This window comes from Pleurodeles waltl, chromosome 3_1 (genome assembly GCF_031143425.1).
Source record: "Pleurodeles waltl isolate 20211129_DDA chromosome 3_1, aPleWal1.hap1.20221129, whole genome shotgun sequence".
Classification (NCBI taxonomy): domain Eukaryota; kingdom Metazoa; phylum Chordata; class Amphibia; order Caudata; family Salamandridae; genus Pleurodeles; species Pleurodeles waltl.
In genome coordinates this window covers 1,615,221,980-1,615,247,371 of record NC_090440.1, presented here as the reverse complement: position 1 = coordinate 1,615,247,371, position 25,392 = coordinate 1,615,221,980, and positions in this window count along the sequence as shown.

Below are 25,392 nucleotides of genomic sequence, written 5' to 3'. Positions count from 1 at the left end.
AAATAGCAATATGAATTGTAAAAAATCAAGTAAGAACATTGCGAAACCAATAAACATAGGCAATAAGTCCTGCACAGTCACTTAAATTTCCACTGTCCGTGGGCCAAAGTGTATCAACACATGGGCAAAGCCCACACAGGAGACCTGAGTCCGTTGGAGAGAACACTGCTGGGGCATCAGATGACAAAACTACAGGCACCTCAGGGGGAAGGGAAGGGGGGGCACCTCAGCCACATGAGTCCACGACCTCAAATCCACGAAGGGGCAAAGCCACAGTCTCACAAGTCTCTACAGTGGGTGGTCTGCCCACTGTGCCATCCTGGGGAGTGCAAAGCCACAGTCTCACAAGTCTCTACAGTGGGTGGTCTGCCCACTGTGCCATCCTGGGGAGTGCAGAGACATCAGGTGGATTACAGACTCCACAGGTAATGGAGGAGGCAGGGTGCCCCGAGTGCAGCGTGAACACTAGCTCTACACAGAACCGGCACTGTCAATGGGCCAGCGGTGCTTGACAGGAAGGGCCCAGCGGAGCGGTGCTTGACAGGAAGGGCCCAGCGGAGCGGTGCTTGACAGGAAGGGCCCTGCGGAGCGGTGCTTGAGACGGCGGGGCCCAGCGGAGCGGTGCTTGACAGGAAGGGCCCAGCGTAGCAGTGCTTGACAGGAAGGGCCCAGCAGAGCGGTGCTTGACAGGAAGGGCCCAGCGGAGCGGTGCTTGAGACGGCGGGGCCCAGCGGACCGGTGCTTGACAGGAAGGGCCCAGCGGAGCGGTGCTTGAGACGGCGGGGCCCAGCGGAGCGGTGCCTGACAGGAAGGGCCCAGCGGAGCGGTGCTTGACAGGAAGGGCCCAGCGGAGCGGTGCTTGAGACGGCGGGGCCCAGCGGACCGGTGCTTGACAGGAAGGGCCCAGCGGAGCGGTGCTTGAGACGGCGGGGCCCAGCGGAGCGGTGCTTGAGACGGCAGGGCCCAGCGGAGCGGTGCTCTTCACGGCGGGGCCCTGTTCAGCGGTGCTCTTCACGGCGGGGCCCTGTTCAGCGGTGCCTGTCTTGGCGGGGCCCTGTTCAGCGGTGCTCTTCATGGCGGGGACCTGTTCAGCGGTGCTCTTCACGGCGGGGCCCTGTTCAGCGCTGCTCTTCACGGCAGGGCCCTGTTCAGCGGTGCTCTTCACGGCGGGGCCCTGTTCAGCGGTGCATGTCTTGGCGGGGCCCTGTTCAGCTGTGCTTGTCATGGGGGGCCCTGTTCAGCGGTGCTTGTCACGGCGGGGCCCTGTTCAGCGGTGCTCTTCACGGCGGGGCCCTGTTCAGCGGTGCCTGTCTTGGTGGGGCCCTGTTCAGCGGTGCTCTTCACGGCAGGGCCCTGTGGCGGGGCCCTGTTCAGCGGTGCTCTTCACGGCGGGGCCCTGTTCAGCGGTGCTTGTCACGGCGGGGCCCTGTTCAGCGGTGCTCTTCACGGCGGGCCCTGTTCAGCGGTGCCTGTCTTGGCGGGGCCCTCTTCAGCGGTGCCTGTCTTGGCGGGGCCCTGTTCAGCGGTGCCTGTCTTGGCGGGGCCCTCTTCAGCGGTGCCTGTCTTGGCGGGGCCCTGTTCAGCGGTGCCTGTCTTGGCGGGGCCCTCTTCAGCAGTGCCTTTCTGCATGGCGGGGCCCTCTTCAGCGGTGCTTGTCCAGTCATTCAAGGGAGCCAGACCTGGCCAGGACTCCCTGCTTAGTCGCCCTCCGACCGTGCAGTTGCTGGACCCTTCTGTGACGGAGTCCTGGGCCCGTGGGTGTCCTCCCTCACACCCGGGATGGGGCTTGTGGGGCCCTCCTGGTCCGCGCCCCTGCTGGCTGACTTCTCCGCCCTGCTGCCCTTGCCCTCCTTCGATGAGGCTCTCTGGCCCTTGCCTCCCCTGGATGTTGTGGCAGGTGACGTCCCAGGAGTTTGCTCCTTGGGGGCAGCTGTGTCAGTCTTCTCGCGGCGGCCCTTGATTTTACGGGTCCTCTTTCCAGGGGGGGGGCTGGCTGTCCCCTTGCTGCTGGCCGATGTATCAGTGCTGGGAAAGGGTGGACTCCAAAACCTGTGCACAATGCTGACACTTGAAGCAGGGCTGGTGGTGGCTGAGGTGCTCTTGGGACTCTTAGCAGATGGAGGGGGTGGGTCAGGTGGGGCAAAGAGGTTAACTTTGGAGAGGTAAACTTTTTTATGAACAAGGTAAAGGGTAGGTGTAGTGGGTATGGGAGTGGAGGAAGAGGATGTGGTTGTAGGAGAGTCAGGTGTGCTGTCTTTGGGTGCAGGTGCTTGTGACGTAGGCTGTGGTGATGTGGTTGGCTGTTGGGTGGGTGGCTGCCTGCGTTGGTGTGTCTTGGAAGAGGGGGTGACAGACACAGTGGGAGAGGACACAGGGGACGTGTAAATGGCAGTGGGGGTGGTGACTGCACGTGTGCGGACTGTACTGGAGGGTGTGCTGGTGATAGAAGTACTGGCTGATGGTGGTGTGCATGCAGGTGTGAGTGGAGACGTCACAGGGAGGGAGGAGGGAGACGAGGAGGAGGGGGACACAGAGGTGGTAGTGACTGTTGGCATGTCTGCATCTGGGTGTTGCTTGGGTGAATGCTTGTGTGATCTGTGGTGCTTGTCTGGATGAGCTGGCCTTGGCTGTTGAGGTGTGTGCAGGCTGGTCTGATGGTGTGGATGGGATAGGCTGAGGAACAGGAGACAGAGACAGGGTGGAGGCAGTTAGAAGAGGGAGGCTGGAAACAGGGACAATGGCTGCCGTCAGTGCTGAGGCCAGAGCATTGAACGATCATTGATGGGCAGCCTGACCCGAATGAATGCCCTCCAGGTATGCATTGCTCCGATGCACCTCCCTCTCTACCCCCTGGATGGCATTCAAAAGGGTAGACTGCCCAACAATGATGGTCTGTAGGAGGTCAATGACCTCCTCACTGAGGGCAGCAGGGGTAACAGGGGCAGGGCCTGAGGTGCCTGGGGCGAAGGAGATGCCCGCCTTCTTGGGCGAGCGGGCACTGAGCGAAGGCTGAGGGGCTGCTGGGAGGGCGGAGCTGGTGCGCTGGGTGGCGGCTGTACCTGTAGAGGCGGGGGGGCCGGATGTTGCCGCCACCGCTAGGGAGCTCCCTTCCGAGGACGTGTCGGTGTCGCTGGTGTCACCACGGGTCCCCGTTGTGGTGCTCCCCTCGCCCTCCGTATCACTGGTGACCTCGGTGTCTGTACCATGGCCCACCCGGGCCTTGTGAGTTGCAGCTCCCTCGTGCTCCGATGCCAATTCTCCTCCGCCTGATGATGCTAATGCACACATGCACAAGAAGATAAAGAAAAAGGGTGGGGGGAGAAATAAAAACAGGTTGAGTGCATGCATTGTCAACACTGTTGGCGGAGGGGACAGACACAGGAGCCTCATGCACTACGCCTCGCAATCGGGGTACATCACTCACTACTTGTGACTAGGCCAACAGGTCTATGGACAACAAATGCACACATGGGTGATGCTGGACCATCGATTGCTGTACTTGGCACCCTACAGAGGTGGGGGGTGGGGGCACAGGGCCATGCCTAAAGGAGGGGACTACACTAAAGAAAGCGCCCTGGCCTAATGTCACCCACAGCCCTCCTCCCCCACCCAGACGCCTCCACTGCGCGTAAAGATAGCAGAATGTGCTAGTACTCACCCCCTTGTGTCTGCTGTGATGTCCTCACGTGCCCATCCAAATCGGGGTAGGCCACCGCCAGGATCCGGGACATCAGGGGGGTCAGGGTACGACTGGCACCCCTCCTAGGTTGGGAGGCCATCCCCAGCAGTGACTCGGCGGTCTTCCTGGTCCCGCGGCGGATGTCCTCCCACCTCTTTCGGCAGTGGCTGCCCCGTCTGTTGTGGACCCCCAGGGCCCGGACTTCCTTGGCGATGGCACGCCAAATGTCGACTTTCTGATGGGCGCTGACCTATTTGACATGTACAGGGTGGAATAGGAAATATCATCATTTGACTGCATGTTAGGTGTGATTGCCCCCCTCCCCAACCTTGCCATGTGGCACATGCTCTCATCTGTCGTGCCTTGCACTACTCATTCTCTCCCCACCCCACCATCTTACATCCACCATACACAACCCAGGCATAGCCCATTCAACGTGCACCCAGTGTACTTACCTGTTAGTCTGGAGGACCGTAGAGTAGCGCATACTGGGGGAGGACCCCATCCTCAAGTTTCTCCAACTCTTCAGAAGTGAAGGCAGGGGCCCTTTCCCCAGTCGCAGCAGCCATTGTCTCTTCCAGACCGAGGTCACAGCAGCACTTGCAGTATAGGTCCTCTCCTGTGGATGATCAGGTCTCGAGTGATTAATCAGATAGAAAATGGCGGTCAAGCCCGCGGCGGTGCGTACCGCGACCACCGGCGCACCTCGTCATTGGCTCCTGAAACCCATATGGTTGAATGTTAACCAATGCGGCTTCGCACAGCGGTCTTCGACCGCCTACCGCCACGGTGTGCCACACCAGCGCATTGACCTCACATCCCACTGTCACACTTCTCAGGTCAGGCAGCCACCATTTCAAGGGCCCACATGGCTTAATTTCTACTGCGTCACACAGGCCTAGGCCTTGCGTTGCCACTCATACAAGCCATTCAATGCATAGCGATTCGTGTACTGTGCAAGCTGTGGTTACGTACCTATGGGTTGCTTGACTCTGTACTCCATGTTGTCCTTCCTACGCACCGTCCGCTGGGACTTGCGAGGAGAAGGAGGAATCCTCCTGTGTACTGACCGCTGGTGGACCTGTCGACAATGGAAGAACGACATATTATACTTCGATACCGACTTGACCGAGCCACTATACATGAACTGTGTGCCCAGCTGGAGCCAGCCCTGATGTCCCCCATCCGCCAACCCACAGGAATTCCCCCTCTGGTGCAGGTTCTGTCAGTCCTCCATTTTTTGGCAAGTGGGTCTTTTCAGACAACAGTGGCCATGTCATCAGGGATGTCTCAGCCTATGTTTTCTAAGATTTTGTCCAGAGTGTTGTCTGCCCTGATGAAATACATGCGGAGCTACATTGTTTTCCCTGAGGAGGGTGATTTGGCCACTGTGAAGGGTGATTTCTATGCCCTTGGACATATCCCCAACATCATTGGTGCCATTGATGGGACCCATGTGGCTTTAGTACCCCCAAAAGACAATGAGCAGGTGTACAGAAACAGAAAAAATTACCATTCGATGAATGTGCAGGTGGTCTGTTTGGCTGACCAGTACATCTCCCATGTAAATGCCAAGTTCCCTGGGTCAGTGCATGACGCGTATGTTACGCGAAATAGCAGCATCCCTTATGTGATGGAACAGCTACAGAGACAACGTGTGTGGCTAATAGGTGACTCTGGTTACCCCAACCTGCCTTGGCTATTGACCCCAGTGAGGAATCCCCGGACCAGGGCAGAGGAACGGTACAATGAGGCCCATGGGCGAACTAGGAGGATCATAGAAAGGACCTTCGGCCTCCTGAAGGCCAGGTTCAGGTGCCTGCATATGACAGGTGGATCCCTAATGTACTCACCAAAGAAGGTGTGCCAGATCATCGTGGCCTGCTGTATGCTTCACAATCTTGCATTGCGACGCCAGGTGCCTTTCCTGCAGGAGGATGGTCCAGATGGTGGTGTTGTAGCAGCTGTGGAGCCTGTGGAGAGTGAAGAGGAGGAAGACGACAGGGACGACACGGACAACAGGGACACAGTTATGCAACAGTACTTTCAGTAGCACACAGGTAAGAATCACCCACGCCATTTTACATTTACTTCAGGCCTCCTGCATCTCTACTTTCTGTGTTTCCCCCCAGTTCCTTTTAACAGATTTTTGACTTTCCCTTCACTTTTCAGAGCTGTATGACCCACTGCGTGACTTCTGCTTTGTTTGCCCATGGACTAAAGCTCATTGACATTGGTATGTTGTCATCACAATGTAACTGAACATTATTGAACCGTTATGTGTAATACAATTGTTAAGAATACAAGCTGACTCCAGATTTTTGAAGTGCAAATAGTGATTTCTTTTTAGTGCTACATATAGGTCCATGATAGTAAAACGGTGATGGGTGGGGGTGGAGTAATGTCCATGGCAGAGTCCAGTTCTCAGTTTCACAGGTGCATTGTCCATATGCCTGTGGAAGGATGGAGCAGGGGCTGTTTAAGGTTGGACAGGGTGACAATGTGGGACAGTGGGATGACATCAGGGGGTATCTTATGCTGGCGGGGGTCTTGGCATCCTACTCTGTCGTCTTTTGTGATCTCAGGTTCCTCTTGCGGGGTGGTTGTTCTTCAGCAGGAGGTGGGGTTCTGGTGGCCTGTCGTTGTGTGGCGGCCTCCTGTCCACTAGCGCCGGCAGAGGTGGTAGGCTGTTCCTGGTCCAGGCTAGTGACAGGGGCCCTTTGGAGTGCCACATGGTCCCGCAATGTGGTGTCTATCCGGTTGAGGGCCAGGACGATGGTCCCCATTGCGGAACCGATGTTCCTGAGTTCGTCTCTGAACCCCATGTACCGTTCCTCCTGCTGTGCCTGGATCTCCTGGAACCTGGCCAGTACCGTCGCCATCGTCTCCTGGGAGTGGTGGTATGCTCCCATGATGGTGGTGAGGGCCTCTTGGAGAGTGGGTTCCCTGGGCCTGTCCTCCCCCCCCCTGTCGCACTGCAGCCCTCCCAGTTCCCCTGTTTCCCCGGGCCTCTGTCCCCTGGACAGTGTGCCCACTACCACTGCCCTCAGGTCCCTGTTGTTGTTGGGGTGGTGGGTCAGCCCGGGTGCCCTGTAGTGGCGGACACACCGCTGATTGACGCGTCCTGGAGACAGAGGCATGGGCCCGCTGGGTGGGAGCTGTGCTGATATTCCCAGAGGGGGTTAGGTCTGCTGTGGCCTGTGTCTGTGTGTGGGGAACCGACTGTCCAGAGGTCCCCGATGGTCCGGGCTGGTCATCAGGTTCTAGGTCGACAGAGCTGCTGTCATCACTGGGGGCCTGTTCTGGGGGTGGGATGGACAAATCTGGACCCTCCTGGCCGGTGTGTTGGCGTTCGGGCCCTGCAGGGGTAAAAGAGTATGGTTATTGCTTCTGTGTGTGCCATGGCGTGCGATTTGTGGGTGCCCTTGTCCCCCAGTGCTGGCATTCCCTTGTGGGAGGAGATGTGAGGGTGGTTTGTGGGGGGGGATGGGTATGTGCAGAGGTCATGCATAGGTGATGGGTGTCCATGGTTTGTGTTGGCATTCAGGGTTTGGTGTTGGGTTGGGTGGGTTGTGCTGGTGAGACATTGGCAGGGAGGATGTGTGCTGGGGGTTGGGGGTGAGGGTGGGGGTGTGGGTTGGCATGCTGGTGGTTTGGGGGGGGTGAAGTAGTTGAGATTAGACTTACCAGAGTCCATTCCTCCGGCTACTCCAGCGAGGCCGTCAGGATGCAGGATGTTAAAGACCTCTTGCTCCCATGCTGTTAATTCGGGTGGAGTGGGTGGGGGTCCGCCGCCAGTCTTCTGCACAACGATGTTGTATCTTTACACCATCGAGCGCACCTTCCCCCGTAGGTCGTTCCAGCGCTTTCGGATGTCTTCCCGATTTCTGGGATGCTGTCCCACAGCGTTGACCCTGTCGACGATCCTTTGCCATAGCTCCGCCTTCCTGGCTATTGTGGTGTGCTGCACCTGTGTGCCGAAGAGCTGGGGCTCTACCCTTATTATTTCCTCCACCATGACCCTGAGTTCTTGGTCCGAGAACCTGGGGTGTTTTTGGGGTGCCATGGGGTTGTGTGGATGAGGTGTGGGGTGGTGTTTGTGGTGATGTGAGTGGTGGTGTGTGGTGATGTGAGCGTAGATGTGGTGTGGGTGATGATGTTGGGTTCCTGTGTGTGTTGTGGTTTGCGTTCCCTGTGCTCTCTCTCTGTGTATTGCGCCTTGTCTCTGAATTTCGATTTGTGGGGGTTTGTGGGTGATGTGGGTGTGTGTTTTATATGGTGATGGGTGTGTGGGAGTGGTGTGTGTATGTTATCAGGTGTGTGTATTTTGAATTGTCCAATGTGGCTGTGTTTTGTAAGGGTGTGTGTATTTTGACCGCGGCGGTGTGTACCGCCAATGGAATACCGCGGTTAAAAGACCGCCGCGTGGATTCGTAGGTCGTAATGGCATGGGCGTATTTCTGTTGGCGTGACGGTGGAGGTTTGGTCATCTCCAGTTTATCGCTGCCCACTGATGAGGCGGCCTTCCGTGGATGTCGGGTTTTTGGCGGTTTGCCAGTTGGAGGTCAGAATGACCGTGGCGGTTTACCGCGGCCGCGGCGGTATAATGGTGGACTTCTGACCGGCGGTAAGGGCCTTTTACCACTGAGGTCAGAATGACCCCAAAGTGTCCCCAAAGGAGTTGCCATATTATCAGAAAGAGGTGAAATACTTAGGTCACTTGATTGAAAAGGGATCGAGAAAAATATCCAAAGAAAGAGTGACAGCCATACTGCAGATGAATCCCCCAACAACAAAGAGTGATGTCAGGATGTTTTTGGGAATGGTGGGCTACTGTCATCAGTGGATTCCCAATTTTTTGATTATCTCTAAACCATTGGTAAAACTGACAGTTAAGGAAGTCCATGGTGACCCGGGTACCATAATTATGTCCGAGAGAGAGATGGAGGCATTCATGGAATTGAGGGAAAGCATGTGCAGGGCACCAGCTTTAGGTATGCCTGATTACACTAAGCCTTTTCTACTGTTTTGTCATGAACGTGATGCTTGTTCTTTGTCTGTCTTAACACAGGTCCATGGAGGTGCAAACCGCCCAGTAGCATATTTTTCAGCTACCTTGGACCCAGTCGCAGCAGCCTTACCGGGTTGTTTGCGTGTAGTTGCAGCACTTGGTCAAAGCCTCACTCAATCTGAAGGCATAGTGATGGGACATCCCTTAACAGTAATGGTCCCTCATTCAGTTGAAATTCTGTTAACCCGAACCAAGTCTCAGCATATGACAAATGCCCGCCTTACAAAGTACGAGACCATTATATTGGGGTCTCCGAATGTTTCCCTTAAGAGATGTACTGTATTGAACCCGGCAACTTTACTTCCTATTGAAAATGCAGATATCAGTAATACGGAGGAAGTGGAACATGATTGTCTTGAGGTAACAGAACTATGCACCAAACCAAGACCTGACATTAAAGATACCCAAATGGGAGAAAATGATTACATTATGTTTGTTGATGGTTCATGCTTGAGAGACTCAGTAGGAGTACTGAGAGCTGGATATGCCGTGTCTACAATCACCGGTATTTTAGAAGCTTCCTGGATTGAAAGAGTGTACGCCGTGGAGGATTCCCTGGGGCAGCGGGGAAAACGGCTGTAAACCGCCGGCTTCACTTTTCTGACCGCAGCTTTACCGCCGCGGTCAGAATTGCCCCAGAAGCACCGCCAGCCTGTTGGCGGTGCTTCCTCCGTCCCCTACCCTGGCGGTCTCGGACCGCCAGGGTAGGAATCACCCCCTTTGTGTCAATGGGAAATGGATATGCAGATCAAGTCGCAAGGTTTTGTGCCCTGAACTGTATATCGTTTTGAGATCAGTGGGAATTTTTACTTGACACTGAAAATGAACATGCTTAAACTTTGCATTAAGAGTGGTTGACACATTGGATGAGCTAAGATCACTGCAGGGACGTGCCAGCAAGGAGGAGAAACACTCCTGGCAAAGAATGCAATGTGTACAAAGAGCTGATGACTTATGGGTCTCAGAGGAGAGGAAAATGGTTTTTCCAAACAGTCTTTTGTCACAGTTTGCAAGGTTTTACCATGGTCAGGCACACATTGGGAGCGATGCAATGATCAGGTTGTTTAAAATCAATTGGTTCAATCCGAAATTCAGACAAGCTGCTGAGGTTATCTGTCACAGGTGCTTCATCTGTCAGCAGATGAATGCGGGAAAAGGGACTGTGGTGAATATGAGCCATGTTGGGAGAGCTGGTGGTCGATTTAGCAGAATGCAGATGGATTTCATTGAGATGCCTGTGTGTGGAGGTCTGAGGTACATGTTGGTGATTGTGTGCGTTTTCAGTCATTGGATTGAAGCTTACCCTACACGTAGCAAAACTGCTGCTTAGGGAGTTAATACCACGTTTCAGATTCCCGATCTCTTTAGAATCAGATTGGGGCAGACACTTCGACAATGAGTTGATTAGGCTCTTCTAGGCTCTTGTGTGCTGCATTAAACATTGAGCAGAAGCTGCATTGTAGTTATCACCCTGAAGCATCAGGACTAGTGGAACATATGAATGGTACCTTGAAATCGAGAATGTCAAAAATGTGTGCAGCTACAAATTTGGAGTGACCAGATGCATTACCCTTAGTACTGATGTCAATGAGAAACACACCTGACAAAAAGACAGGACTATCTCCACATGAAATTCTAATGGGCCGAGCTATGAGATTGCCCGCAGTGCCTGCAAACGCTCTTGTAAATATCACGGATGAAATGGTGTTGGACTACTGGAAGGGTCTGGCTGATGTGGTCCGCTCTTTTTCTCACCAGGTGGAGGCTACCATGTTGCCACCGATAAGTGATCCAGGTCACACCCCTAAAGCCGGTGACTGGGTGGTTGTCAAGAAACACGTGAGGAAGTCGTGTTTGGAGCCGCGTTGGAAGGGGCCATATCAAGTAATACTGACAACAACTACTGCTGTGAAATGTGCAGGTTTTTCCGAATTGGATACATGCCAGTCACGCAAAGAAGGTGACGTGTCCGACTGATGAGGAACTTGAAGTGTCTAAAACAACAGCTGCAGAAAAGGAAGTCTCAGGGCCGGAGAGTATTCAAAGGGGAACTGAGACTGAAGGAGCACCCGCTGAGGACAGCTTAGTCACTCAAAGCGAGTTCCAGAGGAGTGACAATGAGCCTATCTCAGCTGAGGTAACAGAGGAACCAACACAAAGGGAGGTTCTCCCAGAAGCAGACGGACACAGGTTTGAAGTGGAGCCCATAACAGACCCTAAAGGCGAAGGAGAAGAGGCAGAGGGAAGTCAAAGTATTCTGACTCCCCCTGAGCCGCTTGCAGGTCCATCAAGAGAAAACACCATAGCACAAGAGGAGGGCGCTGTTCAACGTTCTGAAAGGCCAAGCAGGAAGAAAACTCATAAAGGAGATAGCTGGCCGAAGCCACAAGCTGCAAGAGAGAAAGTGATCACTGGTGAAACCATAGAGGAAGAAGTTGACACAAACAGACAGGAGGATCTCAGTGAAGGAGAGTTGCAAAGTGAACGTAAACTGAAAAGAAAGGGAGTTGCAAACAGAAGGTATGCAGGTCCTGAATGGGCATATGCAACTTCAGCTGAATGGCAGCAAGAATTCTTGGCGTTCTGTTTTGATTGAGAGGTCCCAGGTCAATACTACGGCACCTGAATTCAACTTTAGAAAGAGACTGTATTAAACTGAAATTAAAATTGAAAGCTGAGAAGCTGAGAAAAGAGGCCGACACAATGGATGCAAAGAATTGTTATGTGTGCACAAAGATTCCTTCATCAGTGCAAGAAGGGGTTACTTATCATAGTCTGCCATTAACTTACGGGATAAGTTGTGGTTTGCTGTTAACAAAATTCTATGATCAAGAACATGTGCAATACTTCTACTCTAACTTAGATGTAGTATTTTCCTTTGTGGCTGTGATTGAGTTTCTAAAGAAATTAGCTAAAGAACATAGCATAAAATTAGTTAGAGGTTTCTTTGAGCCGACACTTACATTTAGGACAGCTTATGCGCACAGCAATAATCTAACCTGCTTACTAACACCTGTAGAAAAGAGCTTCTTAGATCAAACTGATGATAGACAAAAGGCATTAAAAGAAAGGCTAGAAAAGGGATTAGAAAAACGCACGCTTGCAAATGATTATGCTTACACTGCAATAAAGACACAGGGCAAATTAGCTATAGATGCATAACATGTAGGTAGGCTTTGTATATATAGGCCAAAATCTGATCATGACACTTTATTTGTGGGAACATGTGAATGCAGACATGTGTTTTTGTTTCAGAGTAAATGGACGTTCATGTTAAATGGACAGGATCCAGCGATCCCTGGGATCTATTATATATGAGGGCTCAATGCTTATTACCGTCTTCCTAAAGAATGGTATGGGGCATGTTCTTTGGGAATAGTTTTCCCAAAGATTTACCAGATTGATGACTTAAAGCAAATTCCTAAAATGTCTGAATTACAACATACAAGACAAAAGAGAGAGACTGGCTGCTGTCGGTGACATATTTGGAGCCATAATTCCTTCGGTTGGGGTTATCTTAAACTCCATAAAGATTCGAAAGTTGTCTACGATAGTGGATAACATGCTGACAAACTTCACAGGGGCTATACTCCTGATGGATACTGAACTTGCTGCGGAAAGAGCTATGACTCTTCAAAACCGGCTTGCTTTAGACATTCTTTTAGCAAAGAGTGGCGGAATCTGTAAGATGCTTAATGAGCATCATTGTTGTGCGTTCATACCTGATAACAGCAAAAAGATTAGAGGTATGCTTACTAACCTAACAGGAGATAGTGCAGATTTGAAAGGACTGAAGGAACCTGGAGTTTGGGAAAGAGTTGGGAAAGGAATTACCTGAGTAGGGAATTGGTTTAGTAGTATTTGGAACGTGGTTTTTGCAACAATATTAGGGGGTCTATTGATTGTTCTGATTTGTTTATTGGGATTATGGTTGTCATGTAAAGTTAATGAAAGAATTAAAAGAAATCTGACAAAACAAAATAAAAGAAGTGAAGAAAATGAAAGGGAGAGAATGTTTAATGAAATTTGGGAAAGCTCACACAAGAGGGAAGATGTTGAAATGAGCATAATGAGAAAAGTGAAAGGTTGAGAAGGGAAAGGTTCTGTGTGATGACAAGTGTCATCAGAGGAGGGACTGAGAGAGCGTAGTTTATATAATCAATATTAACGTAAAATGATTATGAACTAATGTGTAATAATGCCACATAGAAAATGTATTGAAGTGAAATGTGCCCATGGGGAGTGGCCGCCACCATATACAATGACCAATGAAACTGACTAATAATGTTGAAATATTATGATAGAATATAATTTTGCACTAATGATAAAAGCCTATACGCTGAAGTTTTGCTAATAAATCATTAGGCCTTAGTTAGCATGAGTCGAGGCCTAGCTGCCTGGTTTTCATATTAAAAGTGTTTCTCTAACGTGCAGTGTGCTGACTTGCTGAAGGATATCAACTCTTGTTTTTCTCAAAACTAGGAGCTGAATGTAACCGTAGTAGATCCGTTCTCATGAAATTCGACTTGCTTGTAGAAACATTTTAGCTGAATGCAACACTGTAGACCACTAGCAGGTACAAGGTCGCCTGAACCGGTACAGACAATGGAGCCACTGACTGTAGATGTGCAAAGGACCATAAGAGTATGAAATCATACCGGACATTCCACCCGCTAAAGACGTCAATCATAAGGACCAATAAAATACGTGAGAACAGTTATGGGGTGACAAATTTGATGAGCTAATTTAAAGTCAATTGGATAGAGATAGTGGGGTGCAACCCCTCAACCAACCAGATTTGGGGGAATGTACAACAAAAATGGGATAAAAACCCTTCACACCAGGAAGTAAATCAGAACAGGAGAGAATAGGAGACTAGGAGAGAGTTAGAGAGTTAGAGAGATGCTGATGCGACTTGCTATGATCCAGACACTTTGGTGGTCATTACAACCCTGGCGGACGGTGTTAAAGCAGCGGTAATACAGCAAACAGGCCGGCGGACAAAAAAAGGGAATTATGACCCTGGCGGAAACCGCCAACAAAGACAGCCACTTTAACACACCGCCCGCCACGGCGGAACAGACAAGCAGCGCGGCGGTTACCGCCAACAGACAGGTGGGAGACAATGTACCGCTCACAGTATTACAACCTACCAATCCGCCACCTTTTCCGGGGCCGATTCACCGTGGATAAAAACACGGCGGAAACAGCTTTTGCTATGGGAAAACGCTCACCTCAACACATCCCACGAGGAAGGAGGCCACCATGGAGCCGGAATTACAAATACTCCCTGCCCTTGTCTTTCTGCTCCTCTACGACCAACAGCTATGTAGGCACCGAAGACACCGGTGAGTACTGCACCTACGACACGGGAAGGGGGAGGCAAAAGTTAAGGGGAGACCCACCAAACACCCCCACCCTCGCATATTACAACATACACACCAATGCATTCACAAAAAATCACAGCAATAACCCACAATCCCCCCGGAAGAATGAATAGACAATGCGAAATTCGGTCAAACAATGTAATGTGCCAATATACATGTCATACAAAAATATACAGATATATATTTCAAATTCACTCATAATTATAGATACAATCCGAGAAGTAGTGCAGATATGTACACAACAATGTCCGTGCACCAACAGTCCAAAAATGCATGGGAGAGGCCCACAATCGATACCTGACCACTATCGGAGAGAACACTGCCAGGGCATCAGATCGAAATACCACAGGCACCTCAGGGGGAAGGGAAGGGGGGCACCTCAACCAGATGAATGCGAAGCCAGATCCACGACGGGGCTCCATGCCCATTGATGTATCCTGGGGAGTGCAAAGCCACAGTCTCACAAGTCTCTACAGTGGGTGGGTTGCCCACTGTGCCATCCTGGGGAATGCAAAGCCACAGTCTCACAAGTCTCTACAGTGGGTGGGTTGCCCACTGTGCCATCCTGGGGAGTGCAAAGCCACAGTCTCACAAGTCTCTACAGTGGGTGGGTTGCCCACTGCATTATCCTGGGGAGTACAAAGCCACAGTCTCTCAAGTCTCTACAGTGGGTGGGTTGCCCACTGCATTATCCTGGGGAGTGCAAAGCCACAGTCTCTCAAGTAGATGCAGTTCTCTACTGGTACTGTGTGGGACTGGTGCCCAGACTGGATGAGTCTCCCCGTGAAAGTTCATGTCCTGTCACTGTCCCAGCTGCACATGGGATAAGGATGCCTGATGTGGCAGCCTTTTCATTCCTACACAGTGCTTGCCCTGTTCAGCGGTGCTTTGCCATGGCGGTTCAGGACTGTTCAGCGGTGCTTTGACATGGCGGTCTTTGCCCTGTTCAGCGGTCTTCACCATGGCGGTCTTTGCCCTGTTCAGCGGTGCTTTGGCATGGCGGTTCTGATACGGACATTGGTGTGTGGCATGACGTTCTCTACACTGGGCATTGGTGTGTGGTATGATGTTCTCTACACTGGGCATTGGTGTGTGGCATGACGTTCTCTACACTGGGCATTGGTGTGTGGCATGACGTTCCATCATTGCCCAGCGGGGCTGTGGCAGCCGGGGCCCTCCTGGGCTGTGACTCTGGCAGTGGTCTCTGGACCAGTGACGATACTTGGCCCTCCTGGGCTGTGACTCCGGCAGTGGTCTCTGGACCAGTGACGATACTTGGCCCTCCTGGGCTGTGACTCCGGCGGTGGTTTCTGGACTAGTGACGATACTTGGGCCCTCCTGGGCTGTGACTCTGGCGGTGGTCTCTGGACCAGTGACGATACTTGGGCCCTCCTGGGCTGTGACTCTGGCGGTGGTCTCTGGACCAGTGACGACAGTGCTGGCGGTTGTGTCTGGTCCGCCGGAAATGATGGCACACTTCTCCGCCGTTACACTCACAAGAGGCTGTGCAGATTTCCTCTGGACCTTCCCCACCTTTGTTGGAGTCACAGCTGACTCACCAATCCCCTTCGAACCCATGTCAGTTGTTGTCCCACCAGGAGTCTTAACACGGTCCCGTCATCCACTCTCCAATTTGAGAGCCTTTACAGGGGGTGGGCTGCCAGTGCCTTGGCTCCGGGTCCTACTGCCTGCCCTAGTGGCCAGTGCACTCCACAAGCCTTGAACACGCACCACTGGTATTGGAGGCTTTTTGGCTGAGGCGCTACGATGGGACTGATGAATTGGAGGGGGGGTGGGGGCAAAAAGGTCAATTTTACAGAGGGACAGTTTCTGACGAACACTGGGATGGGTAGCTGGAGGGGGTCTGGGAGTGGAGGAAGATGAGGTGGTTGTCGGAGGTGTCACTTTAGCTGTTTTGGGTGCAGGTGCAGGTACTGGAGGCTGTCGTGAGGTGGATGGATGTTGACTGAGTGATTGCCGGCGTTTGTGTACTTTGGGAGGGGGCGTCACAGACACACTGGGAGAGGACACAGGGGACGTGTAAATGGCAGTGGAGGTGGTGACTGCAGGTGAGCGGCATGGGGTGCTGGGTCTCCTTGTGCGACTCATGGTGCCTGTAGATGTGGTGCATGCGGGTGTGTGTGTAGACGAGACTGGGAGGGAGGAGGGAGAAGAGGAGGAGGGGGACACAGTGGAGGCAGTGGATGTTGCTGTGTCTGTATGGGTGTGATGCTTGTGTGAGTGCCTGTGGGATGTGTGGTGCCTATGTTTGCTTGAGCTATTTTTGTGTGTTGACTTGTGTGCATGCTGGTCTGTAGGTGTGCTTGGGATGGGCTGGGGTACAGGGGATTGGGTCTGGGTGGAGGAAGTTGGAGGTGGGAGGCTAGACACAGGGACAATGGCTGCCATCAGTGCTGAGGCCAGAGATTGCAGGGTTCACTGAAGGACAGCCTGACCAGAATGAATGCCCTCAGGGAATGCATTACCGTGTTGCAACTCTCGTTCTACACCCTGGATGGCATTCACAATGGTAGACTGCCCAACAGTGAGTGACCTGAGGAGGTCAATGGCCTCCTCACTGAGGGCAGCAGGGGTGACTGGGGCAGGGCCTGAGGTGCCTGGGGCGAAGGATATGCCCAGCCTCCGGGGTGAGTGGGCATGGGGCGAACGCTGAGGGGCTGCTGGGAGGGCGGTGCTGGTAGGGGAGGTGGCGGCTGTACCTGTTGAAGTGGGGGGCACAGATGGTGCTGCCACCACAGGGGAGCTCCCATCGGCGGACGAGTCCGTGTCGCTGGTTGGTGATCCAGTGGCCGACGTGAAGCTCCCCTCGCCCTCCGTCCCACTGGTACATTCAGAGTCCGTGGTGTGGCCCTCCATGGCCATGTGGGATGCAGCTCCCTCGTGCTCCGGTGCCACTGTACCTCCGCCTGTTGATGCCGATGTACAAAAGGACAGGGAGAGCAGGAAAAGGGGGGGGAGACAGAAGAAAGAGAGTTTTAGTGCATGGCATTCCGCTACCGTTGGCGGACAAGACAGATGCAGCATAACGCCGTGCTCCTGCCCTCTGCACATGCAATTTCTGGGTTATGGCCTACATGGGAATGGTGGACATCTGTGCACATGGATGCCACAGGGGCAACTATACCTCGACTTGGCACTCTGCTGAGGTGGGGTTGAGTGCCACATGGCCTATATTACGGAGGGGCCTTGACTACCTAACTCGCCCTGGCCTAGGGACACCCACAGCCCACCTCCCCCACCCAGACACCTTCACTGCGCGCAAAGTCCGCAGAATGAGGTTGTACTCACCCCCTTGTGTCTGCTGTGATGTCCTCAAGCGCCCATCCAACTCCGGGTAGGCCACCGCCAGGATCCGGAACATCAGGGGGGTCATGGTGCGACGGGCACCACTCCCACGTTGGGAGTCCATCCCCAGCTGAGCCTCTGCCGTCTTCTTGCTGCAGCGGCGAATGTCCTCCCATCTCTTCCGAGAGTGGGTGCCCGTCTCTGGTGGGCCCCCAGGATCCGGGCCTTCTTGGCGATGGCACGCCAAATGTCCCTCTTCTGGTGGGCGCTGACCTACATGCACAAGGTAAGAGGAACAGTCATTACCAACTGCACCGTCGTTGTGAGTGGCCCCCTCCCTACTCTGGCCATGTGGCCCATTCCTTCCCATGCATTAATGTTCTATGAACTCTGCCCCCTTCCCTCTTCCACCCAGCCCTCTCCACCCAGGCCTAGCCCATACAACGTGCTCGCTGTGTACTGACCTGTTGGTCTGGAGGACCGTAGAGTAGCGTGTACTGGGGGAGGACCCCATCCACAAGTTTCTCCAACTCCTGTGCAGTGAAGGCAGGGGCCCTTTCCCCAGACGCAGCAGCCATCGTCGCTTCCAGACCGAGGTCACAGCAGCATTAGCAGTGTAGGTCCTCTCCTGTCGAAGGTCAGGTATCTAGTGATTGAAGAGATAGAAAATGGCGGTGACGTCCGCGGCGGTGTGCATCATCACCGCCAGTGCACCTGTTCATTGGCTCCTGGGACCCATAGGGTCCAATGTTAACCAATGCAGCATCGTGCCGCGGTCTACGACCGCCTACTGTGAAGATGTGCAACGCCAGCGCAGTTACCCCACAATCCCATTGTTCCAGTTTAGAGGTCAGGCAGCCGCCATTTCAGAGGCCCACATGGCTTCATTAACTTCTGCGTCACACATAGCTAGGCCTACACTCAACACACATGCAGGAAGGGTTTTGTGTCTGGTGTAGTCTTTTGTGGAACTGTGGGTACATACCTGGAGGAATAGTGACTGGTTCTTCGCTGTTGTCCTTCGTAGGCACCGTCAGCTGGGACATATAAGAAGATGGCGGAATCCTCTGGTGTACTGACCGCTGGTGGACCTGTTGACAATGGAAGAAAGACATTTAATCGCCACCTACCGGTTTGACCGTGCCACTATCCAGGAGCTGTGTACCCAGTTGGAGCCAGACCTGATATCACTAATCCGCCATCTGACTGGCATCCCCCCTGACGTGCAGGTGCTGTCAGTGCTCCATTTCCTTGCAAGTGGGTAATTTCAGACTACTGTGGCCATGGCATCAGGGATGTCCCAGCCTGTGTTCTCCAATGTGTTGTCCAATGTGTTGTCCAGAGTGTTGTCTGCCCTGCTGAAACACGTAAGGAGATACATCATTTTCCATGAGGTGGAGGATTTGGCTACAGTGAAAGGTGACTTCTATGCCCTTGGACATATCCCCAACGTCATAGGTGCTATTAATGGTACCCATGTGGCTCTGGTCCCCCCCCCCACAGGAGTGAACAGGTGTACAGGAACAGGAAGAATTATCATTCGATGAATGTCCAGATGGTCTGTTTGGCAGACCAGTACATCTCGCAGGTAAATGCTATGTTCCCTGGCTCTGTGCATGACACCTACATCCTGCAGAATAGCAGCATCCCTGATATGATGGGTCAACTCCAGAGGCACCGTGTATGGCTATTGGGGGACTCTGGTTACCCCAACCTTTCCTGGCTATTGACCCCAGTGAGGAATCCCAGGACCAGGGCAGAGGAACGGTACAATGAGGCCCATGGGCGGACTAGGAGGGTGATCAAACGCACCTTCGGCCTCCTGAAGGCCAGATTCAGGTGCCTCCATATGACAGGTGGATCCCTATTCTACTCACCGAAGAAGGTGTGCGACATCATCATCGCCTGCTCCATGCTCCATTATTTGGCTTTGCGACGCCAGGTGCCTTTTCTGCAGGAGGATGATCCAGATGATGGTGTTGTAGCAGCTGTGGAGCCTGTGGACGGTGATGAGGATGAAGCTGAGGAAGAAGAAAACGACAACAGGGAGTCAGTCATACAGCAATATTTCCAGTGACACACAGGTGAGAACATTTTCAGGTTTAACATTACATTAACTTTCACACTTCTACCTCTATCCTGTTCCTCCATTTCAATCACTATTTGTTAACTGAGTTGTACCCTTCAATTTCAGTTTCACAGGTGTGGAAACCTACGTGTCAACTGTTTGCATCCTTCATGGGCTTGTGATGTGTGACATAGGTATGTTAGCCTTACAATGGTACAACCATTATGACACTGTCATTGATAAGACAAAGTACCAAATCATAGACTGACTCCAGATTGTTTTGTGTTTCAAGGGTGTTTATTTAAGTGCTTAAAAAATGAAGGGGGATTGTAAAATGGTGATGGGGGATGGTGGAGGAATGTCCATGGCAGAGTCCAGTCTATTTGTCTCACAGGTGCACTACCCATCTGGGCATAGGAAGTGGAGCTGGGGCAGTTCGACTATGGACAGGGTAACAAAGTGGGACAGTGGGAGGACAATCATGGTGGTCTTATTTCCTGGCGGGGGTCTTGCCATCTTGCTCTGTCCTGTTCCTGGATCTCAGAGACCGCTTGCGTGGTGGTTGTCCATCTGCAGGGGGTGGGGTGCTGGTGTGGTGGTCCTGTGGTGGGGCGTCCTGTCCACTAGCGCCGGCGGAGGTGGTAGGCAGTTCATCGTCGTGGCTAGTGCCAGGGGCCCCTTGGAGTGCCACGGTGTCCCTCAAGGTCTGCTGTATGTCCTTCAGCACCCCTATGATGGTGCCCAGGGCAGAGCTGATGGTCCAGAGCTTCTCCCTGAACCCCATATCCTGCTCCTCCTGCAGGCGCAGGGTCTCCTGCAACTTGTCCAGGACCGTGGCCATCGTCTCCTGGGAGTGGTGGTATGCTCCCATGATGGAGGATAGGGCCTCGTGGAGAGTGGGTTCCCTTGGCCTGTCCGCCCCGTCGCACAGCAGCCCTCCCAGTTCCTCTATGTTCCTGTGCCTCAGTCCCCTGGACCGTGTGCCCACTACCACTGCCCCCAGGTCCCTTTTGTTGTTGGGGTGGTGGGTTACCCTGGGTGCCCTGTAGTGGTGGACACACCGCTGATTGACCTGTCCTGGGTAGGGAGGTTTGGGCCCTCTGGTTGGGTGCTGTGCTGGTGTCACCAGAGGGTGGAAGGTCGGTGTTGGGCTGTGCCTGTGCAAGGGGAACCGACTGTACTGAGGCCCACGATGGTCCGGGCTGGTCATCAAGATCCAGTAGGGCAGAACTGCTCTTGTCACTGTGGGCCTCTTCTGTGGGTGGAGTGGTGTTGTCTGGACCCTCTGGTGTGGTAACGGTCCTTCGGGTTCCTGCAGGGGCATAAGAGCATGATTATTGCATGTGTGTGTGTGATGGTGTGCAATGGGTGGGTGTGCGTGTACCCCAGTGCAAGCATTCCTGTGTGGGGGCTTGTGTGATGATGGTTGGGGGTTGTTATGGGTATGTGCAGTGAGCATGCTTTAGTGAGGAGTGTCCATGCTTAGTTGTGTCATGCAGGGCTTGGTGTTGGTATGGGTGGTTAGTGTTATGGGTCAATTAGTGAGGATTTTGAGTGATAGGGGAGGGTGTGAGGGTGGGGGTGTGTGATAGCATGCAGGTAGGGTGGGGGATATGATAGTTAAGATTTGACTTACCAGTGTCCCATCCTCCACCGACTCCTCCGAGGCCCTCAGGATGCAAGATGGTCAAGACTTGCTCCTCCCATGTTGTTAGTTGTGGGGGAGGAGGTGGGGGTCCGCCGCCAGTCCTCTGAACCGCAAGGTCGTGTCTTGATACCACGGAACGCACCTTCCCCCGTAGGTCGTTCCACCTCTTCCTGATGTCCTCCCTATTTCTTGGGTGCTGTCCCACGGCGTTCACCCTGTCCACTATTCTGCGCCATAACTCCATCTTCCTAGCTATTGATGTGTGCTGTACCTGTGATCCGAATAGCTGTGGCTCTACCCGTACGATTTCCTCCACCATGACCCTGAGCTCCTCCTTGGAGAAGCGGGGTGTCTTTGGCGTGCCATGGGGTGGTGTGGGTGAGGTGTGGGGTGGTGTATGTGGGGATGAGTGTGGTGAGTGTAGTGGTTTGTGGTGTTTTGTGCGTGGATGTTGTGTGGGTGATGGTGTTGCGTGCCTCTGTGTGATGGGGTTGTCAATTGCTGGGCTGTCTCTCTGGCCTTCTTTCAGAATTTCTGGTCGTAGGGGTTTGTGGGTGATGTGGGTGTGTATTTTATATTGTGTTGGGTGTGTGGGAGTATTGTTTGTATGTGTATCAGGTGTGTGTATTTTGAATTGTCCAATGTGGCGGTGTTTTGTAGATGTGTGTGTATTTTGAGCGCGGCGGTTTGTATCGCCAATGGAATACCGCGGTTGAAAGACCGCCGCATGGAGTCGTGGGTCCTAATAGCATGGGCGTGTTTCTGTTGGCGTGGAGGTGGAGGATTTGTTTCCGCATGTTTATTACTGACCTTTGGTGTGGCAGTGTTGTGTGGGTGTCTGAATTTCGGCGGATCCCGAGATGTGTGTCATAATAGCTGTGGCGGTCTACCGCGGCCGCGGCGATGTATTGGCGGTCTTCTGCATGGCGGTAAGCGCCTTTTACCGCCAATGTTGTAATGACCCCCATTGTCACTCTCCATAGAGACTTTGCTGTTTGGGTCTTAAAACCATTCTTGCATTATATTGCTCGTTTACACTTTATCTCCTTATGAGGGAAGTACCACCTTTACCTGACTGCTGAGTTCCTGGCTGATGGCGAATCAACCGATGTCCTGAGGACGAAGATCGAACCTGAGTGCTGACCCAATACGGAGGGTAAGTATATGACAATGAAATTATAATTGTCTGTTTGCTTTTCCTTTCTAGGTACCAACTGCTTCTTTTGACAGAGACCATAGTTAGATGTTTTCTAAATTGGTATTACTAAATTATTTTGCATGAAGCCCAACATGCCAATGCTAATTCGAGGTTAGGACAGGGATTCACTAAACTGACGCAAATAGACAAATGACTAAATCAATGCCTTGTTGAATAATGCGCTAATGTTCACTGCTAAGGATAACTTATGTTGACGCCGTGCTATGTTCTAATATTTGTGATTCTTGCTTTGATAAAATCTTATCAGAGTTGCCACATTGTGACTATGCTAATGTGTTTTTTGGTTTTGAGATTAATAAACTTATTAGTAGAATTGTAATCAATAGGGAATAAACTTCACAAAATCATACTAAACTGGTGTGGTTATTCATGACTGAAAGGTCATGGTGATTTTCAAGTTTTATTAAATGTCTTTGATCAATTTGAATTGTCGTATTACTGTGAACTTTTATAACGTTATTGACATATTGATTGACATGCTGATTATCTATCTCGTCCTAAGGTGTCGTCAATGAGGGTCAAAAGATTCATTGTCTAAAACGAGTCCCAAAGTGAGTAAATTAGTCATAAAGGGACCCGTTAGCAGTTCAAACCTGCCCATCTATCCCCCCAATGTTCATCACCAGTCGGTCTGACTTCACAGCAGCTCCCACCACGTTGTTATCCACAACAACAAATGCTGTTCAGCAGTTCTTTGCCAAAAGTATATATGGCCTCCTGGAACTTTTGTTGGTTATCTCCTTTGCAGTAACAATTTGGTTCAGAATATTCTTACAGCAGATATGTGATCACTTTTAATATCAGACCAGGCACCTGCTTATGCAGACTGGGTGTCCCATATCTACTTCACTCTGTAGACAACAACACCGTGTATAAGACACCAGTTTTGTCTTAAAATGAAAGAAATTGCTATAGATTTTTTTTGTTCTTAATACCACCATATACTCTACTTTCTCTGCTGTATGTGATTCCTTTACGGCTCCAGCTCGAGGTTTTATCATTAGCTATGTTTCTTGTAAAAGCCACAGGAGGAGAAAAATCGAATTAATTAATTGACAGAATAAAAAACTCAAGTATACGTATTATCACTGAAAAACAATGTCTCCCTAAAATAATTAGTGAATGCTGTGAGGACTTTTAATTGACTAACAACAAACAACTCTTCAGCATACAATATTGTGGTAGTCAATATTAGAAGGGTAAATTACTTGCAATTTGTTTTTAATTTAAGATAGATAGAACAACAGAGCCAGTGAAGTACTCTTTAAAGATGTAGATAGCTCAACTTTTACAAAAATGGATATACCTCTGAAACAAATTGCTCTCAATCACAGCTATCTAATTGTTTCCAATCAATTGATTCCCGTCCAAAACAGAACATTCATTTTATTTCATTGGGAAAGTTGATTTCATTAAAAGAAATAGGTAAATCGGTTTCCATTTTAAAAGTGGACAAGCTCCCGGACCAGATAGTTTTACCACTAAATCCTATTGACAATTTTCAAAAACAATATTCCCTAATCTTTTACTTTCATTTAACTTTTTCATTGGTGATAAACCTGCTCATGGTAGCTTGTAATAGACAATGATTTGTCTAATCCTTTAAGAAAATCAAGATCTTAAACAGTGTAAAATATTTGTCCAATTTTCTTATTCAATGCAGATTACAAATGTTTTGCCAAAATATTGGTGATGCAAATTTACTCTATATTTCTGGATCTCATTGGTCCAGAAGAATCTGGCTTTGCTAAAGGTTGACTGACATCTGATAATTCTTGTGTACATCTTAAGTAAAACTCTAAGCTGGATTATCTCCTGGTTGCTTTCTCTTTAGGGTCTGAAAAGTCTTTTGACAGAATTGGCTCTGATTTTTTTTTTCAAGTATGGAAATGGATTGGACTTCCACCCAAATGAGTACATTTCATTTCCTTATTAAATACAGGTGCCAGCCCTGCTGTAATTGTTAACCTCTTAGCTGCTGCCCCCCCGTGCTGAGCCCTTTTTTGGCTATAGGGGATAGTTGTGCTTAGGCCTTCATAACCTTTTGTCCACATAAGCTATCCACACCAAATGTGCGTCCTTTTTTACCAACATCCTAGGGATTCTAATGGTACCCAGAGTTTGTGGTTTCCCCTGGAGGAGACCAAGAAATTAGCCAAAATAAAGGGAAAATTTCGTTTTTTTCAAAATAATTGGAAAAAAGGGATGCCGAAGAAGGCTTGTGGTTTTTTCCCTGAAAATGGCATCAACAAAGGGTTTCTAGTGCTAAAATCACCATCTTCCCACCTTTCAGGAACAGGCAGACTTGAATCAGAAAACCACATTTTTCAACACAATTTTGGCATTTTACTGGGACATACCCCATTTTTACTATTTTTGGTGCTTTCAGCTTCCTTCCAGTTAGTGACAGGAATGGGTGTGAACCCAATGCTGGATCCCGGAAAGCTAAACATTTCTGAAACGTAGACAAAATTCTGAATTCAGCAAGGGGTCATTTGTGTAGATCCTACAAGGTTTTCATACAGAAAATAACAGCTGGAAAAAAAAATATTGAAAATGAGCTTAAAAAAACTGCCTTTTTTCTCCACCTTTTATTCTGTAACTTTTTCCTGCAATGCCAGATTTTTTAAAACAATATACCGTTACATCTGCTGGACTCTTCTGGTTGCGAGGATATATAGGGCTTTTAGGTTCATCAAGATCCCTAGGTACCCAGAGCCAATAAATGAGGTGCACCTTGCAATGGGTTTTCATTCTATACCGGGTATATAGCAATTCATTTGCTGAAATATAAAGAGTGAAAAATAGGTATCAAGAAAATCTTTGTATTTACAAAATGAGCAGAAGATAAGGTGTTGAGAAGCAGTGGTTATTTGCACATCTCTGAATTCCGGGGTGCCCATACTAGCATGTGAATTACAGGCCTTTTCTCAAATAGAAGTATTTTTTACACACTGTCTTACATTTGGAAGGAAAAAATGTAGAGAAAGACAAGGGGCAATAACACTTGTTTT